Below are 6,000 nucleotides of genomic sequence, written 5' to 3'. Positions count from 1 at the left end.
AGAAATTTACTCCGAGAGCCACTTGGATTGACCTTCATTGAGAGTAAAACTTCCCCACACTATATTTTATTAGATCTGTAAAAACTTTATCCATTTTCTGACTATCTGATAAAATAGATACAATTTCCCTGAATAATGGATCGTCACAAAAGATTTTTTTTTAAGGCCACTTCATTAAAATAGGTGTTTCCAATACTTCCTCATTTGGGTATTTTACACAAAATCTGGATTTTTTTTATGTACATGTCATTTTTATCATCTGTCCCGCGCAATCAAACCATCCACTTTTCCCGGTCACCAATGTTCTTAACAAGATATCAAGAGAGAGAGGCTGGTCCATTATTTGCGTAGTCCAGCCAGCTTTTTTTTTTTGACAACCTTTTTTCGTTCTCTCTCATGAAGGATATGTTTTGAAAATTAGTCTTACAAAATACAATTCCAAACCAACTCATGCAGTTATCGTCTTTTCACAGTATTGAGGAGTCATACTTTTTGCTAGCCAGAGTGTTAATTGGCAAAAGTGAAAAATTCATTTTCTTTAATTTTTTAAAGTAAATATTCATAACTATATCTTTTATATAATAATATATTTTTAAAATAATAATCTTTTATAATTATATAGACATACTTTAATAGATCTAATAAATGATTAACTCGGACCTACCAATATGGGTATATAAATACTTAAATCTGGGTATTTAAAATTTCGAATGCGAATTTTTACAAAACCGGACTTATATTGATCTAGATCTCTTGTATAATATCTAGAACAATATAGATCTACAACACCTAGGCCTAGACTAAAGTTAAAGACAAAGGTCTAGATTTATTTAACGTTTTAAAAAAAATCAATAGATCTAATATAGACAGTCATGAGATCCACTCTATTTTATCTAGATCTAGACCATACATGAGATCAATAATTGTCAATTTATATTAATATGAATATTTATAGATCTAGTCATAGTCAAATCTAGTGACTCTAGTGTCTCTAGTCCAGAATCTAGATTGAAGATTCTAGATCTAGATCTATCGATCATCTATGATCTAGTCTGTCTATAGCTATACTTACTATTATAGGCCTACACTTTTACAGTATATGAGTATACTCATACGAGTCATACTGGCTATACTATAGTATAGACACTATAGTTAGTTACTTAGTATAGTTAATACTTTTTAATAGTAGATCTATAATCTATCAATTCTATCTAAATTATTCTAAATCTAGACTTCACTTTCACATCACATTTATACTTAAAGTGACGATACTACTTATAGATCTACCAGTTGATAAACATCATCATCATAGATAATAATCTACATCTATAATCATAGTGCCCTTTATTTAGTCAATATAGTCAAGTCAAGGTAGTGGAACGTAAACTCGAAGGTTTTATACAATATGGTATGAGTCTATGAGTTAGTATAAGATCTAATTATTTTGTTACTTTGTATGTGACAGTATGTCAATGTCTCAATTAAAATAATTAATATCACCAGCCATATCATTTTAAATATTTAAAAAGTAGACATAGATTTTTATTATATTATAAATAGATATATTAGATCTACATATAATTTTACAAACTTTAGAAATGATTGATTTTATTTTTTATTGATAAGCCTTCTAGACTAGATCTAGCATCTCTAGCTAGACTCTAATATGTAGATTGTAGATCTTTGAATTGGATTGATATTCACCTTCCTAAATTGTCTCTAAAGTCTATAGCTGATTTGAGAGGCCCAACAAGGCAAGACGAGTCTATTAGTACTCTGTCTCTTGATCTATCTAGTAGGCCTACTAAGCTAGTGCATTAGCCATAGTGTAGTCAAATCTTGACAACTAGTCTTCTAGATCTAAGCTTCTAGAATAATTAGATCTAGATCCAGTTTAGATTTAGAGTATAAAAGTTTTTACCACCTAAAATACTAAATCTACTGATCTAAATTCTAGATATATAGATCCAGTTCAGATTAGGATATAAAAATATTCCACTAGCTAAAATTCTAAATCTACTGATCTATACTTAATATGTTAGATATTATATGACATCTATCTACAAAAATTATTATTAAGATATAATTATAGATTCTAGACTAGTTATTTATGTACATAAAATATATAAATAAAAGATAAAATTTATGCAGGCCTAGGTCCCATAAATGATAAATGTATAATTGATCCAGATCTATCAGTAAAAGTTACCTTCGATTGGCAGTTTTACCCAATCTAATCTATACAAGACAATTTATAATCCATGCCTTGCCTACACCCCATATATATTAGTTTCCATTCCATGCCATACCCAGACCCATGAGTTCATGAAATAATAAATGATGTGGTGTCAAGTTGGATCTATCCCCTGAAATTCAGTACTTTAATATAAAACTCACATATCTAGTTAATTATTTGCTGACACTCTGATAAACTTGGACTTGTGTGATACATATATGTTTCTTATCAGATTTAATTAATGAAGTTTTGGTGCATTTTAACCAGTAATAAGGCTACAAAAGTAGCATCAGGTGTATTCTAACCATTGGTATTTTTCCTGGCAACATTTCTATTCTAGTCTGTGATAAATTATAAATAAAAAAAAATGTTTGTAATGTTTCAGTTATTAACAAGTAGAACCATGGCAACCAGTTCTGATGATGTACCAGAATGGCTCAAAGATCATACTTATACTATTTCTACTCTCTGGGCATCCATTCAATATTTAATGTAAGTACTACTATACAATTTTTATTTTAGTTATCTAATAGATGTTTTATGAATTGTGTGATTTTCATGGTCAAGCAACATCCAAATATCTGGGATGGAATTTAACATTTTTCTCTAAGTTTTTTTATTTTTTATTTATAACACTCTTAAGCACATTCATCTTTCATGAATGCCTAATATACCTTGGCTGTTGTGCAGGCCATTCCTTTACAATAAACTGTTAGATGAAATTAGGCAAAATTGTCTGATAATTTGTATGTTTGATACAACGTTTTCAATTTAATATTATTATTTTTTTATTGTAATGTTTTCAAAAGAAATTAACCAATATGCCTAATTGTATAATTACAGTTATGTTTGGAAATGCAAGAAAAAGGCATGCATTCCTGAAAAGTCAATGATTGGTTGCACCTCTTAAAGGTAAGGTACTGCAATTTTTCCCATGTACTTTTCTCATAAGCTGAAGTACTTGTATTTTTGAAAAACTAGTTTTCCATGAAAATGTAAATCATAATATATGTTATAGTTGCTTTTAGATTAGTTCAATGTGCATCAAATTAACTGAACATCTGCCTTCACCTATAGTAATAATTCATAACTATTAAGGTCAGGGCCATGTCTACACATTAACGCAGTAGCTCCTTTTAAGTACAGACTATTTTTAGAATGGCAAAATTATATAACTATAATTAATAACATATATACGTTTAGCATGGTCAACACATATGTCACACATATTTTTATATTTTTTTTAAAATCCTTTTATTTATTTTTATAACTAGATAACTTTCTGTTATGAGAAAAGATGAGATTCTTGGACTCCTGCATAGCACCACCAGAAAGGAAAATCCCATCATGTTGCAAAATAAAAGTCTTGGACCAATTTTAATTTAAGATATATATATTATACTGTAATCTGTATACATATTTATGTATATCCTGTCATTCAGCCAACAGGTTTGGATTTAGTATATCTTTAAATCTGTTTGATATTGTACTTGAAAACTATTAATCTGAGCCCCATTAAAACAAGAGGGAGTGCAGTAGATGAGTGGTAAGGGAAATTTTACTTTTTTAAAATTAAAATAAGAATCTAACAAAAGTTAACATATAAAATATGGTGCATTCTCCTTAAAACTAAAACCTGGTGCAAAGGTAAAAATGTTGGCAAAAAAAAAAGCAACATCAATTAAATATTCTTAATTCCCTTTGCAACATGCATGTTGTTCCCTCATAAGTTTCTTGACAGAGGAAATCTTGTTTATATTAGATTTGAATTAAGCAAATTAAGAAAAAAATTATAATCATTATTTCAAATGGTTTTATCTAAACCTTATGAATTATTTTTCAGTTATAAGTATATTGAAATGAATGGATAATCATGAAATCGTTAAATAATTGCTGCTATCATTCCATTGACTAAAGAACCATAATTTTTTTTTAAATTAATTTCAAAATGATTTTTTTCAAGCAGAGTTCACATAGATCTTGAGTGAAATTTTTCTTTTTTTGACTAATGCTTCAATTTTATTGTATCATTAGTTTTTTATTTTTATTACCCAGAATATTTTAAAAATGAGTACACTATTTTCATGTAATAATGTAACTTGGTATTCACACATCAAAATACGCTATAATCTTTAGGCCATATAGATTTGTATAAATATAAATTAACTTGCTTAAATACATTGTAAATGTATATTGTTTGGATAAGAATAAAGTTTTTCTGTAGACAATTATTGTTCAAGATTTGTTGATGCTCCTGCTTAATAAATTATATATACAGGTCATTAGTTTTAACACACTACTGACACAAGAAAAACTGGTCGCCCCCACTTCCATTACATAGATGTAATAAAACGTGACCTCAAATCAGTGAACATCAATACTGACAATTGGGAAGACATAGCTTTAGACCGCAACAGATGGAGAGACAGTGACCAAGAAAGCTATGGACAGTGAAAGTACATAGGTCTCAGCTCAGGAAGAAAAACGTACAGTCCGAAAAACGGCCAGCTCCTCTACCACCGAAGCAAAAGCCACCTTAACCTGTGCTATCTGTGGACGGGAGTGTCTCCAAAATAGGGCTCCACAGCCACATGAGCAAGTGTGCTCTGAGATGAAACCTTAGTCTTTCTACGACTGAAGGAGGCCAATGATGACGATACAGGTCATTAGTTTTAACACGTCTGATAATAAATGACAGTACAAGTTATTGAATGAAAATTTGTCATTATTTCAGGTGCTTTAGGCCTACATCAATGTGAGGTACCAGTACTTTGATTGTGTCATATAACAATTTAAAGCAACATTTTGAAATGAATAGTGTGTAGAATTGACAGTAAATACATTTAAGTGATGGGCTGTGATCTGCATGAATTGAGAGCTAATCATGTATTGAATTTGTGTTTTTGATCTTTACTTCAAGTAAATGTTAATGAACAATTAATTTTTAATGAATAAATAATTTAAAAATAAATACAAAGAAACCATAAACATCTACTTTATTTTAATAATTTTTTTTCATCAGAACAGAATTTCCAACTTTGCATTCTTAAAATAAAATATAATTTATTTAGAGTAGAGTCAGAACACAAAATCATAGTTTTGAAATTAAGTAAATTAAGTTTTAGAAGCTGTGATCTCTTTTAAACATTTGTATATAGACTACACACAATTTAATTATTATTTTTCATCAAATTGCAGGAACTCGTACATGTACTTATGCATATTTGACAATAAAAAACCTTAGTCAATGAAATAGTAATACTAGTAAATGAGATAAAAGTAAACTAAATATCATCAATGCTATTGAAGCCACACTTGTTTCTTTTTATCTTGTTTGGTGGACTGCAATTAAAGTTGCTATTAATTTTACTGATTGTCTTAGCTGAAATGCCAGTGTCGTCTCTTTGAATCCTAAGCTTATTTTCTTGGTTAATGGAAGTCCAGATGTTTGGAGTTTCATTTTAAACACCTATATATTCCGAAATGGCCTTCCGATAGGCAAAACCTATTTGCCTAACATGTCATATGCACATAAAGAGGTACCACAGAAATGCTTTAAAGACAAGCTAAGGCGCCAACTTGCTTTAACTGACATAGAATAAGAGAGCACCTGGTTGCATACAGCTTCAGAATGAGACAGCTGGAGGTCACTTACAAAGGTGTGGTATACACCAATAAAAATTAATTGCCGAGGGTAGACGGCAAAAAGAAAAAAAACAACTGATTCTACCACAGGCGGACAATGGTTATGCCTGTGCTCATAT

General features: G+C 29.7%; 1 long non-coding RNA gene across 2 annotated transcripts; it reads left to right on the top strand.

Moving 5' to 3' along the window:
- The first annotated feature begins 773 nt into the window (after positions 1 to 773).
- LOC129924587 (uncharacterized) lies at positions 774 to 4,464 on the top strand. 2 transcript variants are annotated; one of them, XR_008776571.1, is made up of 5 exons: positions 774 to 818; positions 1,282 to 1,408; positions 2,622 to 2,728; positions 3,080 to 3,148; positions 3,511 to 4,464. It is a non-coding gene; the product is annotated as an uncharacterized LOC129924587 (long non-coding RNA). The 2 variants fall into 2 exon arrangements; XR_008776570.1 differs by lacking the exon at positions 774 to 818 and having other exon boundaries at positions 826 to 1,408.
- The last annotated feature ends 1,536 nt before the right edge of the window (positions 4,465 to 6,000 follow it).

Source organism: Biomphalaria glabrata, chromosome 2 (assembly GCF_947242115.1).
Source record: "Biomphalaria glabrata chromosome 2, xgBioGlab47.1, whole genome shotgun sequence".
Classification (NCBI taxonomy): Eukaryota; Metazoa; Mollusca; class Gastropoda; family Planorbidae; genus Biomphalaria; species Biomphalaria glabrata.
Note: the sequence above shows the minus strand (reverse complement) of the source record. Positions and strands in the feature narration are given on the sequence as shown.